Source organism: Vombatus ursinus, unplaced genomic scaffold, assembly GCF_900497805.2.
Source record: "Vombatus ursinus unplaced genomic scaffold, bare-nosed wombat genome assembly UNPS02014774.1, whole genome shotgun sequence".
Taxonomy (NCBI): Eukaryota; Metazoa; Chordata; class Mammalia; order Diprotodontia; family Vombatidae; genus Vombatus; species Vombatus ursinus.
Window position 1 is genome coordinate 9,479,112 of NW_020954552.1, and position 18,846 is coordinate 9,497,957.

General features: G+C 38.4%; 1 non-coding gene across 1 annotated transcript; it reads left to right on the plus strand.

Moving 5' to 3' along the window:
• Positions 1-827: 827 nt before the first annotated feature.
• On the plus strand, positions 828-934 carry LOC114044708. The gene has a single exon (XR_003569280.1). It is a non-coding gene; the product is annotated as a U6 spliceosomal RNA (small nuclear RNA).
• Positions 935-18,846: the final 17,912 nt, after the last annotated feature.

Below are 18,846 nucleotides of genomic sequence, written 5' to 3' on the forward strand. Positions count from 1 at the left end.
CTTCTACTCTTTTTCTTCTCCTCCTCCTTAGAATTATCAATCAAGCAACATTTATTAAGCTCCCACTATGTGCCAGGCACATATGTGCTAAACACTAGGGCAAAAAAAGAGGCAAAAGACAATTCCTGTCCTCCAGTAGCTTACAATCAAATGGAGAAGTATCTGTAGTTATTTAATCCAAGTTCCTTATTTTACAGGTGCTCCAATAATGTAAGACTCAGAAAAATTAATTGACTTCTGTCAGATCACGCAGGTAAATAAGTTGTTGTGTTGGAATTCACACTTTGGTGTCTTTTTTTTTCCCCAAAGCCACCTATCTTTAGATCACTACAGAGTAGGAATTTTTAACTTTTTTTGCATCATGGAACACATTGGCAGTATGGTGAAGTCTATGAATTTTTAAAAATTCATAATTGAAGGAAAGGCCAAATTTCAATTAAAGGCAAAAGAAAATAAATACTTATTTTTAAATTCCCATTTCAGTTTAGAGACTGAAATCTATGAACAGACCCTTTAAGGGTCTACAAACCCCAGATTAAGAATCAGTTCCATAACATAACTCCACCCAAATCCAGCTAGACAATCTAAAATTTTACCTAGTGCAAATGAAGCTGATTGTAGTGGACAAGGACTGAAGAGAGCTGTGGCCTGTTCCTATCTTAGGGATTAGTTCTCAGATCTTCAGCAAGTCATTTGTTTCCTTGCCTCTATTTACTAATCAATAAAATAGAGATAGTAATTCTTGTCCTTCCCTCACCTACTTTTTGTAGGATTGTTGGTATCCAATGAGACAGTAGATATGAAAGTGCTTTAAAAGATCTGAAGTGGCGCTCGCTTCGGCAGCACATATACTAAAATTGGAACTATACAGAGAAGATTAGCATGGCCCCTGCGCAAGGATGATAAGCAAATTCGTGGAGCATTCCATATTTTTAGGATGAATCGAAAATGGAAGTGGATGTTAAAAGAAACAAAAAGAGTCTTTTAGATGAACATGGACAGTACCCAGTTTGGATGCACCCAAGGCAAAGGAAAAGGCAAAACAGGGCAAAGGAAAAACAAAGTGAAGGCAGCAAAAGCAGAAAAGGGTCTGGACTGGTAGAGTTTAAAGGTCTGGAAAAACATCACATGGACATGTTTGTTCAGAATATGTACTTCGATTGAATGAAAATCATTTGTTTCCATATTCTGCCTTCACCAGTTACTTCGGCTAAAACACAAAATATCTTTTTTTCCATACTTCATTTGGGTCTTCATTATTAAACATTCTTTTTGTTTGATCAGTGTTAGCTGCACCAAACTTTTGTCTGTGTCAGTGATTTATCTGATCCAGCAGTTTTCAGCAAATGAACTATGTAATCATTACATGTTCTTGCACTTTTGGCAAATATATATGATAAAGATACAACATAGGCTGTTATCAAATTTTAGATAGCCCCACTCTAAAAAAAAAGGTGTCATATTTTTTATAGTTTCTTGGACACAAGTGTTGTTTACCTACACAGAACTTGTGTTCCTACAGGTTTTTCTTTTGCTCCATAAGGAAAAATAAAAAAATAAACTGTATTCTGTGTTTAAAAAAAAAAAAAAGGTCTGAAGTGCCACATACACATAAAACGCTATTGAATTAAAGGCATTTCCTTAAGAATTGGATATATATACTACCACAATTGTTAGGACACCACAGCATAATAATTGGAGACCTTTGCTCTTAGCTTTCTATGTCCATATTTTCATTTTTACTCCTTTGGCATGTTTAGAGCATGGTCACTGATGCCACCCAGTACAATAAACTTTATGGAAACTTTATGGTTCCAAGGAACTTATGTAGATTTCCTTTTATGAGGGCATGAATGATGATTGGAATCAAGAGTTATCCAAGTAGAATTTTATATGTTAAGCTTCTGTAATCTTGAAGAAATAATGGTTTCTTTTCATCTTCAGAGAACTTTAGAAACACAAATGAATCTCTCTGAAGGAAGCAAGCATATGTTCTAGCCCCAGAAGTGGTGACTTTCTTCCTGATGACAAATTGCTAGGACAAAATCAAAACCAAGGAATTCTTGCATACTATTCTTCAGTTCATACATGCAGAGTCCAATTTCACAATGAAAATGACAATATTGACCTCAGCATGATATATATATATATATATATATATATATATAAAGTTTGACTTCAATGACAGATGAAAGTATTGGGGGAAACAACAAAGCCTAGTTCAAAGAGGAATGTGGCAATTTCCATTCAAGGTGAATCACTGACAACACTCTACAGCTTTCAGAAACTCTAAAGAATGTTATCTGAAGCAAAACCCATCTCACTTCATCGGAGATACCACTTAGGTTTGTCTTTCATTTCAAAGATTTTGTAGGTGCGTTTGTGTCATTTCTCCTACCCACTCATTTCCCATTCTAGGAGCAGCTTTTATCATAAGGGACAAGAGCAGAACAAAGGTGTCCAAAAAGAAATTCAGACAAGCAGACACATTGTTAGCTAAACACATAATAGTAGTTAACAGCATGACTCAGGAAGAGGGATATTAGTTATATAATCATTGAAGATTTCTTTGATAGGGACAGTTGAGAATGAAGTAAAGGAAAAGGATGAAAACAGAAATACAAAGGTATCAGAATATTATAGGAGTCTTTCTTCAGCATTCAGCTTCCTAATCCTATTCTCATAAATAACCCATTGGCTGGAACTGTAAGAACTACAGTATGGCATGTAGACATATGACACTGGGCTGACTGGCATGTAATTAAGCCGTGCCATGTACAACAATGACAACCTGTCCCAGTAGAACATAAGATCCTTAGGAGAAAGGATTGTTTGTTTCACTTTTGTTTTTGTATTCCCAACCACTAGAATAATGCCTGGTATATAGTAGGCGCTTGGTAAATGCTTATTAAATGATTGATTCATCACTGTATAACTGATATCCAAAAACCCAAGAATATTTTAGAGAACACAGCTTGAGTATGAACAAGGTCACATTTTTACTGGAATCTGGCCCTTGGTGTTCTTCCTAATGCAGAATGAATAAAGCATTTATTAAGCACTTACTATGTTTGAAGCTTACTATGTCCTAAGTACTGGACTTAATGATCTTTAGGAGCTCATTTTGGTGCAAGATGACATCAGTTCTGAAATTCACACATCTTCTGTAACCTCCTGCCCTTGACTCTGTTGGAGAAGGTGGTGGGGTGGATATAGGGAAGTTCCTTTCAGAGCCTCCATCACTTAAGAAAGGCATCCAGGGCAGTCATATCATCATTTTCTACCCTGGCTGCAAGACTTTTTAATGTGTTATCTTTCATAATAGATTACAAGCTTCTTGAGAGCAGGAACTGTCTTTTGCCTTTCATTGTATCCCCAGCACTTAGGACAGTGCCTGGCATACACTGGTCATTTAATAAATGTTTGTTGATGTGTTAGACTACTGGGAATTCTAATTTTAAAAAAAGTAGGATAGTTTCTGTTCTCAACAACTGTCATTTATAGGCCACTTTCAAGTTTGCAAAGCATTTCATTTGAGCTTCATGATAACGCCTTGAGATACTACAACTATTATGCCCATTTTACAGATGAGGAAACTGAGACTTCCTGAAGTTAAGTGACTTGTCCATGGTCACTTAGCTCCTATGTGTCAAGGAACATTTGGAAGCCAGTGGGTTTTGATTCTAAGGTCAGTGCTCTTTTCTTTCCACTGTGATGGTTGTTTTTTTTTTTTTTTTTTAATGTAACTGCCACATTGTACCTTAAAGTTTGGAAATCACTTTAAATATGCTGTTTCATGTGAATCTGAGAGAGGTTAAGGTATTTGACCATGACCACATAATCAGTTAAGTGTAGAGGTGAGCCTTGAACCCTGGGCCTCTTGATTTCAAGTCTAGCACTATCCATTTTACCATCTTGTGAGAGTCAAGGCAGAGATTTTCCAAAATAGTAACATAATGCAGACAGGGATTGTAACAAGCACAAGTCAGGGATCCTTGCCTACTTGCCTTAGTCAAGGTACATGTCTATTCATACTTTTGGACTATTTCTTTACTACTTTTTCCCCCTTATCTCCCATTTGGAAAACACCGTCTTTAAACTGTCCATTCATTCTGTCCTGGGTTGTGAATCGTTCTATTTCTCACTTCTGTCTTCTACTTGGGTCAGTCTTGATATCCTAGGACTTGTCAAATGTCTATCTTACCCACCTGGGTTGTCTGTAACAGCCTAGCAACAAGAAAACCATCCTGTGATATGCAATTTTAATTACTTTATTCACTCCTCAATGTATTCAACACATTGACTTCTGCACATAACTACATGCTGATTTTCTTCCGTTTTCCTATTTACTATTCCTGAAGCTTTATAAGTAATAAGCTGATATTTGCTCATTCCAGTCTATCTACCCTTCTTTCTCTTTCTCTTATATACCACTCCATTTCCTTTACAACGACCATCTCCCAGGAAAGGAATGCATGTCCCCCTACCTATCTTTTCAGACTGATTTCACATTATGTTGCCTAATATGCTCTATGTGTCAGCTAAATAGGCCTACTTGTTGTCTTCCATACACAATATTCCATCTCCTTCCTTTATGCCCTGGCACAGGTTGCCCTGCCCTCTCCCACCCTGTGTATTTATCTAATTTTCAGAAAATGCTACAAGGCACACAAGGGTTAGGTCACTATGCCCATTTCATGTTCTGTCATGTATTTTGAGCTGTTTTCAATCCTGAGGGATCTTAAACTTTAATGAGAGAAGGGTAAAGCTTTCTGTTTCATTTTTTTTTTGGTGAGGCAACTGGGGTTACGTGACTTGCCCAGAGTCACACTGCTAGTGAGTGTTATATGTCTGAGACCAGATTTGAACTCAGGTCCTCCTGACTCCAGGGCCAGTGCTCTATTCACTGCGCCATCTAACTGCCTCTCTGTTTCATATCCTTTAAATCAATGAACCCTAACTCCGGTGTACTGGGAATGATTTTATTTATAGCTCATGTCTAGGGATTACCTAAAAAGGAGGGAGCAGAAAGGGTACTTAATATAAAATAGGAATCAGGGCAGGTAATTTATTTCTACAATGCAAAATATAATGTACACATACATAATTAGCACACAACATACTTAACATAAAAGACATACATACATACTTAACAGAATTACAAACTTACAGAATTATAAACAGAATTACAAATAAATTCTATAACTTACCTTAAAACTACTGTTAGAATCTGTCACTATGTTGATATTTCAACATCATCAGACCATAGAATTATTGGAAGGAATTATCAGTTGAAGTTGGCTAGTTAGGCATTTTGATTTTACCTCAGTCCAGCACTGTCCAAACAGCAATCAGTACATGCCTTTTAGTAAAATGGCCAGAACTGGGACAGTCTTCTTGTTGGTGACAATCCTTTACAAGAACGCTGGAGTAATTGTCAGGGCTCTCCTCCACTAACGCCATTGTTGAAATTAATGAGGACCTCCAGAATTCTCAAATTCATGAGGTCACTTTCAAGTCTGAATGTATCTGTTATCTGCTACTGAACCTAAAGAACAAAAACAAAGGGGCAGTCCAAACCCAGGCTTACTCTTACTTAGAATATGTGCTCTTCACATGCCAAATGCTCAAGGCTGTCATGAATCCTGGGGTAAAAATTAAAGTCAGTTACCTTCCCCTCCATCTTTCCTGGAGGCAACTTGAAATAGTTGGTTGGTATGAGTTCTAGTATGAGTTATAGTCAGAAAGGAAGGTTCCATCTGAGCCAGGGTGCAGGGGTGGGTATCCCCTTTTTGTACATCCACTGAGTCATCAGCTCTTCTAGCTTTGCAGTCCTTAAGGGGACTTTTTATCATTTCAGAGTCTCAGTGCTTTATCCCTGAATCATATGTAGTTAGAGCAGGTCCCGAAGCTCCCATTCATTTGACAAAAACACGAAATGGCAACTCTGAGGATGTTCCAAGGAAAGACCCCTGAAAGCCAATCCAATCTTGTCACTTAGGCTTGGAATGAGCTCCCTTATTGCCTCTACATTGTCAAATCCCTGACTTTCTTCAAGGCTCCACATGCCACATTCTACAAGATGCTTTTCCTCATTCCTTCCAGGTCTTAGTATGCCCCTCTCCCTCATTCTTTTGTATTTACTCTGTGTATATGTTTAGGTTTTGTTACAACCAGGCATTTTCTCTCCACCCTCCATATTCCTCCTAGGAAGAAGAAAGTACTTATGACATGTTTAAACAATATTGGGGGTTCTCTTTACAGAAAGAATGAATATATTATTTTACAATCTCTTTCTTACAATAAACTATCCTACAAGTATTAAGTTAACACATGGAACAGCTAGTTCATTCCTAAATCACACAATCCCCTCAAACACATGGACTTACTTCCTTCTGTCTGTTATAAGGCAAAGATTTTCACAGGTACTCTGAAATGTTTTTAGATTGTAAGGTTCTTGAGGTCAGAAGCCTCTCTTTTGTATCCCCAATGTTTAGCACAGTGCCTGGCATATAGTAGGTGCTTATGAAATATTGATTGATTGATTATTGACATAAGTATAGTAGAAGTGTATGCAGATGGCTAGAGAAGCAACTTTTTGATTTGAGTACTAGATGGTCACTAAGGAGGGTAAAACCGTGCATTTGTTTGCCAGAGAAGAGTCAAGATATTGTGCTTAGTTTCTGGTGGTGAAAGAAAGGCAAATTAGTGAGTGTGGAGGGGATCTTGATATCCAACAGTTTCTAATTCTGGCATTAATGTATATAGCTCTTGAAAGCTGAATAGGTTTGAGTTTTTCAGAGGTCCCTTTGTCATTACCCTTGGTACTAACCTTTTGGCAGTGCCCTGCAATGATGCATAACCTAACCTTGCCTCCTCCTTAAAAATTCCTCTACTTTAGTTAATTGTTTCATACAGCACAAATTACTTTTACCCGAGCCTCTCTAACTCATACCATAGATTAGCTCAGAGTTTGAAATGAGATGCTATTCCTTGCTTGTATTTTAAATCCAATATTTTATATATGCTCTGCATCCACTGAGCCAAACTCTAGGATAGAATTGTCTAGTTTAATCTAGTACAAACTACTTTTAGTTGTCCAGGATTAAAAATTTTCTGATTCTCTTTCTATTTCCTTGCAAGACACAGCCCTTACTTCTTGGTTTCTCTTAGGGATTATTCTGACAATTCAGAGCTGCCAACAGGTGTAAGAATGCACAGCCTTTTGGATGTCAAGGAGCCTGGAGAAAGCTTGGTGCCCACGGCCATATCAGGTTAGCCCAGGGTGGGGAAATCCAGCATCTGACATTGCCAAACACTAATGTGGCTGTCATTATCTTCCACTATACTGTCATTCAGATTCTGGATCTGTTGCTTTCTCCTCAAGGGTTCTCTTTTTCCCTTGTGAAAACTATTTTGTTTTTATTTTATTTTTTATGTGAGTCAATTGGGGTTAAGTGACTTGCCCAGAGTCACACAGCTAGTAAGTGTTATGTGTCTGAGAGTGGATTTGAACTCAGGTCATCTTGACGCTAGGGATGGTTCTCTATCTACTGTGTCATCTCCCTGCCCCGTGAAAGCTATTTTGAGCTCAGAATGGTGATAGTCAGACATATGGCAGTTAGATGGCATAGTGACTGATGTGCTGGCCTTGGAGACTTGGAATTCAAATCTTACCTCAGACACTTACTAGCTGTGTGACTCTGGGCAAGTAATTTAATTACTCACTTTATAAAGTGAGGGGAATAATAGCACCTCACCTCACAGAGTGATTGTGAGGTTCACATACAATAATGTTATTTATGAAGTGCTTTCCTTTATATAAAGTACTATGCAAGTGTTAGTTATTACTATATTACATCCATTAGGTTTCATCGACATTGCCTTCAGATTCAGTTCTCATTGCCTGGGAATGGCACTTGTACAATCTTTCTGGTCAGACCACAAGGAAGGAACATTTCTTCCTGTCTGGCACTAGGGCCCTCTTTTCCCTACAACACCCACAGCTAAAGCTTCTCTTTTTCATAAAACAGAATTGGTTCTGAGGTTCTAAAATGAGATGCTGTTTTTTGCTTACATTTTATATCCAATTTTTTATATTCCCTCTGCATCCACTGAGCCACACTTCATTTATCTCTCTTTTTGTATCACTCAATAACTAGTCCCCACTCTGTTGTATACCCAAGGGCCAGATATCTCACTGCTAAGCCAAATCATGATCAGCATATTAAAAGCATGTCTTGATACTCATTTACAGCCTCCTTGGAGATAAGGAATGATTTCAAACAATTGCCCAATACAGCCATTAAAAACAAACAAACAAACAAACAAATAAACAAACCAGTCAGCATTTGGAGTCTTCCCTAGCCCTAGAAAGCATTTGGAGTCTTTCAGACAGTTTTCTCTATGTGGTGAGAAGATCCCTCATCATCCTTAGCCTAGAGAAATATGTTTATGGTCTTCTACCCCTCATGATTTCCTGACAATGAGCAAGAAGGAAGGAAGGAAGGAAGGGAAGAAGGAAGGAAGGAAAGAAGGAAGGAAGAAAGGGAGAGAGGGAGGAGGGAAGGAAGGAAAAAAAAAACATTCATTTAGTATTCACTATGTACCTGGCACTGGGCTAAGTGCTGGGGATACAAATCCAAGCAAAAAGAAAGCAGCCCTTGCCCTCAAGGAGCTTTCATTCTAATAGGAGAAAACAACACATAAATCAGAGCTGAAAAGGGAAAGAATATGGGCAGAAAGGTTACTTGACAAAGCATGGCTTTGAGGGTCTGAAAAATCAGGAATAAGACTGAGAGAAGAATAAAGGCTGGCTATCCTGGGGCCCTCCACAAAATGGCAGCCTCAGGAGGAGCTAACTCACCAGCAGAAGAAATGGCAGATTTGGCAGAGGTGTATTTCAGGATAATAAGGCTGGGCAGGTGATTGGATGTTCCAGCGTGAGGAGGCTTCAGGAACTAAGGCAAGTTCCAGGCTAAGATGGCATCAGAGGCATGTTTTTGAAGTATGAAAAGTCAGTGGTAAAGTGGGGGTGATCATGCCGACTGCCCCCGGGCCACCACCTACCTCCCTGACCACTCCCTGTGGGGAAATATAGGATTCTTTGAGAACTTAAGGACTTTGGACTCAGTCCTTAGAGTCATGGTGATTAATCAACAAATTATTGACTCCAGCGGGGGCAAAGAACCAATATTCCAGCTTTTGTGGGGACCCCTAGTTAGATAATCCCTGTTCTGGTGGATCAATTTCTTGGATGGCTTGGCCACATTTATCAGGGGCAAATTAATCCATTTTGAAATGGCTCCTGACATTTCTGGATACATCTGGCTTCATTGACCAGGCCATAGATGATGAACCTGAAAGAAAATGGAGGAAGGGAGTCCCTCCACCTCCCCTGCTGGAGTTCTTTTGTTATTTATTAAAAAGAATAGCAGAAAGTTAGCCATGACAATAGAATTACAAATACTATCACCATGTAGGTAGTACCTTGAAAAGCACCCTGATGGACCACAGGGTAGGGATGGTGGTATTTATCAAATCAAATGTCTGGATGGCATTTAACCTAATCCAGGTATGAAAGGACAACTAGCTGAAGGCAGCTTCCCATGCTGGGTCTTATAAATACCAGGGTGTTCTGTTTGTATTATACAATAATCCTCACTTTTCCAGAACTTTATGAATTTTACATTTCAAGTCCTATTGAATCAGAGATTAGTGATTTATCTATATGATAAATCTTCTATTCCCAAGATCCTAGCTAGCAGACTGGATTTGTTTGAGACGTTCATTAAAGCCCACACAGTCACTCATATCTGTCAAATTTGATAAATGTCAGTCTGAAGAGAAAATGGAGATCCTGATGCACATGATAGACTAGTAGGGAACCTGTATGGAACAACACCCACCACATGTAATACTGCAGTAAGTGACTGTTGTTTCTATGACAGTATTCTATGACTTCATTAGCTTTATGGGGCTCTATTCTTTCAACCACATGACCCTTCTCTACACCCCACTTCTGTGAGATGACCAATGTGAGACAGAATTTGGCAATCTGGGAGATATTGCTTGTAGTACAGAGCTGTGTTTGAAGCAGTGACACATGAGGAACGGTTCCCCATCATTATTCCAAGCTGCCAGAAAAATGTATAGCAACTTCAGACCACATGATAGCTCAGTCAGTGCCAGATCTGTGCTAAGCATTATTTTTCAGTAGACTGATCTTTATTATTGCTTAAACTGCCAGACCTCTCTCTCTCTCTCTCTCTCTCTCTCTCTCTCTCTCTCTCTATATATATATATATATACATATATATATGTGTGTGTGTGTGTGTTTATACATATACATATATGTAGATGTACTTTCAAAAAAAATCTGAACTTGGACACCCAATGGCTCAATCACTATTCTATAAATGATAAATGTTATGGCCACTAAGCTTCCACCAAAGCCAGTAGAGTTTACCTACCAGTGGCAATGAGGGTCACCTATAATTTGGCTCAGTTGTCTGTTCTCAAGCAGGTATCATGCCCACTCTTAAGAGAGGGTCATTCATGGGTGTATTCTTAGACTTGCAATGGTGCCTGAGTGTCTTTGTGGGTGAGGTTTTATGGAGATTTTTCATTGCTGCTGTAATAGCTACCGGGGTCTTCCTATTCAAGACTTTATCTTCCAGGATAATTTGAAATTATCTTTGGCCAAAATGGCCTGTTTACTGTTTGCCATATATAACCCATCTCCCACCACTGGGCCTTTGCACAGACTGTCTCGCAAACTTGGAATGCTCACCTTCTTTACCTTTGCCCCTACTGCCCCTAGGCCAGTAGGGAACAATTGTCACTGTCTAAGGCTCAGTTTAAGTGACTCTTCTAATTCTTTCAGTTATTAACAGTACCTCCCACCCAAACATTATTCATTTGTTTTAAATAAACCACATATTGACAATGTACAATAGTTACCCCACTGTCCAGTTGCTTCAGACAAGAGGACATGATGAACTTCAGAGGCAACCAAGGTTCTGGTGATTATATAGAAAAAAGGAAATCTGCATATCTAGGTATACGAAGACATTGAAAGACAAAGCTTCTAGAGACATAAGAATCTCTTAGAAAACAGAATTAGAGAATATGTAGTTTTATATGATAATTTCAAGAAGCCCTAAGGAGGAGAGATTTTGACCTGGTACATATGGGTAAGTTGGGATCTTCCTAGGTAGCTTGGCCAATAGAATCACAAATACTATCACCATGGAGGTAGTACCTTGAAAAGTACCCTGATGGACCACAGTAACTAAGAAAAGAATCTCAAAATGACCCAATATTTTTCTTAATCTGTGCCAAGATATATGGAATAATGTGAGATAGTGCATATTGTTATTTACCTGTATGTATATAGTTTGTGAGGTGTATGGAGTATTTAGGAAGGACGAGCACCTCTGGTATGAGGGCTTGCAGAGCCCTTTTCGGGGCTGCTCACCCACCTTTGGTGTCTACCTCTCACTTGGCTCTCACCTGTGGCTCCAAGAAGCTGTAGCATGTGCATAGGCCACCCCAGCAAACTGTCTCTGCATATGGACTGAATCAAGTTGAGGGTAACCCATAGGCCTCAAATCTATTGGTGAGTTAGTGGGATATCTACTCCAAGCATGTGAAGCCTTCTTCAGGTGGAATGGATGGATGGGAACAATTTGTTCTAAACAATTTTGCCATGGGGGCAGCTGAAGCAGGTGCTGTGGAGCACTTAGAGCTTGGTCAGACATTGAAGATGCCAATGGCATCTACTTCATCCTGGGCCATCATCAGTTGTCTTGGCTTTTGTTCTGCCACTGGACTTCAATGACTCAGGAAGAAAGAGTAAAGCTGATGATTTTGTGCAACTCTGCCTCACTTAAATCAAATTCATACATGAATCAAGATATCACCCTGTGATGTCATTGGTCCTCTTAGAAAAACAAAGGATGAACAACAATTTACTTAACTGTGAACTTATTATATCCTTCCAGTAGAATTGTGATCCGCTTAGTAGTAAAAACTTTTATTTTTGTACTTGTATTTCTGGTATCTAGCAGTGCCTGGCATATAGTAGGCACTTAATAAATGTTTACTAATTGATTGAGTACACATGGTCACCCATGACTTCTGATAGCTGCAATGGAAACACAGCATTTGTCTGAATGTCCAGTAGTATGAACCATGTGTGTGGGATAAAGACTCACTGAGGCTGGCCAGTAGGCTTGCTATAAGCTTTGCCAACTCTTCTCCCTTGTCTTATAGTCAGAAAGAATATGGTATCCAGATACAAGAACTGAATCCAAGTTTTACCTCATACAATCAGGATGACTGGGTCACTCTACCACCCACCACAGAATTTTGATATCATTATTTAGTCCACTCTACCTAGAATATATTCTTCTATTCAAACCAAAGTTTGTTTAAATAATCAATACCCTGCCTGGCTTACTCAGCCAATATACTACAGTTGCTATAGTTAATAACTACCTTGGTAATTTTGAGGCAGTACTGGATGTCTATCATGACTGTCTCAGAGCTACCAAAATGGCATACAAGCCAGGAAACTGAGTGCTATCACATTCTCAGAGAACCTTTGGTTTTCGAGGAAACAGTATGATCACTTCTTCATGACCTCGTAGATAGATGGTTCAGTGGATGAAATGCTGGACGAGGAGTTCAGAAGACTTCAGTTCAAATGTGGTATCTAATACTAGCTATGTGATCCTAGGCAAGTTACTTAGCCTTTGTGCCTTAGTTTCTTCACCTGTAAAAGGGAGATAATAATAGCACTTACCTCTTATGGTTATCATGAGAATAAAATGAGATAATCTTGTGTTTTGTAAACCTTAAAGTGCTATGTAAACACTAGCTATTATTGCTATTACTAGTGTTGTTGTTGTTAATTATCTCTACACATAACTGTACATATCTTTTTTACTATTCTGAGGTAACATTGGCTCCTATGGATACTCTCCAAGTTTTCCCCACTACCACTACTAACTATAAACTGGAAAGAAGCATACAATAGTTAAGATGCCGTCCATCCATGGAACTAATGGGGCCACATCCAGTACCTGCAGAATAGGATGTAGACCTGAAGAGATAGTACGGTAGTAAACACAAGTAAGCTTATGCTCAGAGGTGGTAACAGCCAGGGGTGTATTAGAGCCAGCTTAAATTAGATTAGGAAAGCCAATAGTTAAATTTTCAATGTGAGTGTCTACAACTTAGAAATCATCAAATGCCACAAATTAGGACTTGATTTATTGTGTTGTTAATTGTATAGATAAAAAGTCATGGAAAAACTGTTAATAATGCAGAAATTAGGGGCAGCTAGGTGGTGCAGTAGATAGAGCACCAGCCTTGGAGCCAGGAGGACCTGAGTTCAAATCTGGTCTCAGACCAAACACTTGACACTTACTAGCTGCGTGACCCTGGGCAAATCACTTAACCCCAATTGCTTAAAAATAAAAAAAGAAAGACTAATAATGCAGAAATTAATCATAAAATTGTGTTGCACATACTTTGGCGGGACTTGTTGTTAAACTTTTACAAACACATCCCTATAGCCTACCACAATTGCCATGCTGCTAAGCCGTGATCTCAAATTCTGGGAAAGCAATGTAGGAGAGGGATGGTATAAGGCCCCCAAAACTGACTAGGAGAAGGGTTTGCCCATGATCATATCACATGCTACCCCTACAAATAATCACAATTTTTAAAAAAGGCAAAGTTTGTGGGAATCTGGTTTAACTAATCAAAGCCTATTCTTAACACTCTCTAAATGCTAGCTTCCTAGTCTGATACTTTCTAGTTCTAAATCTCTGCTTTAAGAACCAGCTACCCACTTGCCTCAAATCCTTGAATTTTGATGCTAAATGGATCCCTGGATATCAGCCTGCCTGCCCTTTTTGTCCACTCATCTGCCCAGTACACACTTCCGAACTCTACTCTTCACCCTTGACTTTTCCCCCTGCACTCAGCCTGTGTACTGCAGTTCTGGAAGTCATTGATGACCTAAGAGAGTCAATTTTGGTTCTCTGCCAACTGGGACGCTGACTTTTCAGGCCCAGGCAGGAATGGCTCTGCCAGGCCCTACCTCCATGTGCCTAATCATTGGCAGATGTTTGGCCCTGGGTAGAACATGAGAGAAAGATTTGAACAAGTACAGCACATGTTGGTGCCTTTGCTTGGAACTTAATTTTCTAAACCTCTCTATTCTCAATCACTACTTAATAAAATCTCTGGTATTCTTCCATATATGTTCCAAACTCATCCTAATTCACTTCTTAGTGTCTGAAGCTATGCCCAGCTGCACTTCTGATGGATAGCGGTACTTCTGGGCATTGGCACATATCTTCATTAAAAAACTCTGCAGAGAAAGTTGGTTTTTTTTTTTTAAACTCTTTCCTTCTTCTTATGAAAGAGACAGTGTTACAGGACCTGAGCATGGTCTTGCCAGTTCTTTTCATGGTTCAATTCGACTAAATGCTCCCAAAGAGATGGCCAAAAATAAAAAATAAAAAAGTATATATACGTATATACCCATTCATATACATATGTATATACATGTACATACACACTTGCATTCATATGTATGTATATATAGATAAAGATAATACTGACATGTAAATGAATTGTATATATAACATATTTCATGCGCGTATGTATTATTTATGTGTATATATGACTCATCTATATGTCTATTGTTGTTCAGTCCTTTCAATCATGTCCAACTCTTTGTGACCCCATTTAAGGTTTTCTTGGCAAAGATATGAGAGGAGTTTGGCATTTCCTTCTCTAGCTCATTTTACTGATGAAGAAACTGAGGCAAACAAGGTTAAGTGACTTGCCCAAGGTCACACAGCTAGTAAATGTCTGAGGCCAGATTTGAACTCAGGAAGATGAGTCTTTCTGAATCCAGACCTGGTACTCTATGCACTGCACCACCTATGCCCCCAGGTCTAAATGTTATCTGTATCTATGTATCTCTATATGCATATATCTATATCATATATACCTTTATTTATAGCTCTCTTCTCTCTTTCTCTGTCTCTCTCTGTCTCTCTGGCAATTTAAATTTTTGTTATATCACCAACCAGTTAACTTCTACTGATACTTAGCTTCTGCTTAGCAAACCTCTTCAGATAACAGAGTCTTAGATTTATTAATAATAGCTAACATATAGCAACTACTATTGTGCCAGGCACTATGTTAAGTGCTCTAGAAATATTATCTCATTTAATCCTCACAATAACCCTGAAAGGTAGGTGGTATTTTATTCCCATTTTATAGATGAGGAAATTGATACAAATAGAGGCTAAGTGGTTTGCTCAGGGTTATATAGCTAAGTATCTGAGGCTAGATTTGAACTCGTCTTCCTGATTCCAGGCCTAGCAGTCTATCTGCTGTGCCACCTAACTGAAAGATTATCTAGACAATGTGATATTGGAAAAGAACAATGGATTTGGAGACAGAGAACATGAGTTCAAATATTTACTTTGCCACTATATTACCTATCTGACCTCAGATAAGTCACTTGAATGTCTAGACCTCAGTTTCTCCATCTGTAAAATAGGGGGTTGGATGGGATAGGTGTTTTGCAGCTTTAAATATATGAGTCTATAATCTTGACAGGTGATCATTAAATGCCTCATTCAACTTTTCTAGTAATGGGCAATTTCTATTAATGGAGATTTTCTAGGGTTCAACAGTCTAATTGTTGGACAATTAATGCTTCCTTTGATTGAACCAAAATCCACTTCACAGTAACTTTCATACACTAGGCTTAGATCTGCCCTCTATACAAAATAAGTAGAAATCCTCTTTCAGGTAGTCATACTTCAAATACTGGAGAATTTCCCAAGTCTTCTATTCTGCCCCACGAGCATACCTCATTTTTAACTGATTTTTTTACATGACATTGTTTTGAGTCTCCTCATTGTCCTGGGCACCCCCCTCCAGATTAACTGTAGTTTATCAATGTCCCTCTTAAAATGTAGCACCCAGAACTGAATCAAATACTTCCAATGTACCTAACCAGTGGGATTATCAATTCCTTTGTTTGATATCTTATGCTTCTGTACTGTAGCCCAAGATCAGATCAAATTTTTCATCTGCCACAATACACAGTTGACTTGTATTTAGTTTGTAATTGACTTAAATCCTTTAAGTCTTATTGACAAAAACAGTTACTAAGCTAAGTCTTTGCCATTTTTCACTTGTGCAATTGATTTTTGAATCCTAGATGATGGACTTTACTTTTTACCTTATTAAATTTCATTTTCCAGTGAATTTCCTTTTGATTTTTAGCATGGATTGAAGGTGACCCTGGGTTTTTGAAAGCTATGTCGAGAGAGAACAGGCACTGAAAGGGCCAACCAAACTGAAAAAAAAAATACCCAGTAATACAAGCCAAATGATGGATTACATGTGATATTCAAAAGCCAGACTACATATGGAAGGGCTCATAACCAGAAGGTGGACAGCCAGTTATATGTATACTGATATATCTATCTATATTCACACCTATAATTCTCTATCTCTCTCTAGATATATATCTTCTATCTCTATACCATCTACTTCAACCTATCTCACCTACATGTCTATATTATCTTTACCAATACCTATACATTATCTATACCTATTTCCATGTTTATCTCTACGTCTGTGTCTGTATCTATATCTGTGATTGTAAAAATGGGGGGATTATTCCCCCATTTGTTAAGGGGGAGAAGTTAGTATGTTTATTCTTGCTATACCTTTCAAGTAGACAATACTTTGTAAAAGCCAGTTGGACTACTAAGTAATTAAATGAATCTGGGGTGCTTGGACTCCTAAAACTAGGGAGAACACAATTGGTGGAAGATTGAGCCAGTGGCAGAGAAAAGAGACCTCTATAAACCCCTAGGAAAGGACCCTGGGGGAGGGATGAAATGTAACACACATCGCCCTTAGGCAGTGGGCGCCAGAGGGTCACTATTACAGATACATACACAGTATGTGTGAATGTCTATATGTATGCATATGCATATTTACTCACGTGTCTACATATGCACGAACATAAATAGGTACATATGTGTATACATATAAATGTGTATATGTATGTATACACATATGTATGTGTTTATGTCACAAACCCTCAGGAGGACAATCACTTAAAGACAGAATGGTTTTGATCTTCATACCAAGAAAATCTCGTACTTTGAAAAATTAAAGTAAATTTAATTTTATTAATTTCAACCCATTGCTCTGCCCTTTCAAAATCCATTTACATCCTGATCCCGTTATCCAACATACCAGTTATTCTTTTAAGTCACTTTTACTAGGGCTTCTTGGAATATGAAAACTGATCTGGGAAACTTGATAGATAGAGTTTCAGGGTGGGGGATGGGAGGAAAAGGAAGAGTGGAAAAGTTTGCAAAGCAAACTGAAAGCACTCAAAGATTAAATCTGGATATGTGGGTGGTACATCAGCAGAATACATGCACAACATTTATAGCAAGTTGTAGGTGGGCTTGTAGGTAGGCATATGTTAGTATGAGGGTGGTCCAATGATTAGCTTTAGGGAAGTATTCTGGCAGAGTGAGATGCCTGCACAATATGATGGTAAATACTAGGTGAAGGTCCATGCAAACAGGCCGCTAGTCAATACCAGACAATTCTAGCGACAGGTATGTTGGAGCTAGTCACAGGTTCTGTAGTTTAGCTTTAGGGTTTTACAAGGCCTTAAGGACAGAAAATAAGAGACTCAGAGCCTCTGAGTCTGGTAAAAGGTAGAATCATAATACCAACAAGTCCAGTGCCCAGGCACTAGAACCCAGGTAAAAGGTCAGACCGAGACCAGGAGTAAGACTGACCAGGCTGAGTCACTTGAGCTGTAGATAGAACTACATTCTCCTACAAGGGACCAAATGGGCAGCAGAGCCAAGGATGGGGCTGAGTGTGCAAATGAACGTCAAGTGGCCTGAGTGTTTGAACTAGAAAGATAAAGAAACAGCCTTTATATCAGCAGTGTGCAATGTTTGGCAAATATATGTTTGGCAAATACACCCTGTGTATCTCCATACTGATCCTTTCTATGGGAAGCAGAGTAGTGTAATACTGAACTGAAATGTGATATAACTACAAGGAAATTCTGGTAGAAAGAGGACTTGGGTTATACCATTTACTCTTACTTGGTTTTTTCATCTGTAACAAGAAGGGATTGGACTAGGATTTCCAAAATACCTTCTAGTTCTAAGAACCTAAGACTCCTTGTTAAATAAGAAAAGACTGAGGACAGAGTCTCAACCAGCCAACAAAAACATTTTCTAGGTTAAAACTGATCTACTAATCAACACTTTGGGTATTATTAGTTGTGTCATTTGTATTGTATTACTTCTTTGCTAAGTAGAACTCTACTAATATTTGCAAAGTCTGACTTCAAAATAAATTGCTTAACAGGACAGCTCATTTTCTCTCTGAATCTTTTATAGGCAATTTGAACTTAGGGAATCATTTTAAACAGTTACAGAAGGCAATGAATATTGTGTGTAGTGGAAAAAGCCAGTGGATTTAGAGTCAAGAACCTGGGTTCATACCTTAACTTTGCCATTTACTCCCTATATGACCTTGGATAAGTCACTCCCCCATGTTTAGGTTTCAGTTTTCTCATTTGTAAAGTGAAAAAATTGAGCTACAGGATTCCATTTATTTATTAATTTAATGTATTTACATTCATTTGTTTATTTAGGCCCTTCCAACTCTAAATTCCCATGACCTTCAATACAAAATGGTTTTATTTCAAGGAGTAAAATATAGAAAGAATACTGAGAGAAAGGAATTTCAAAG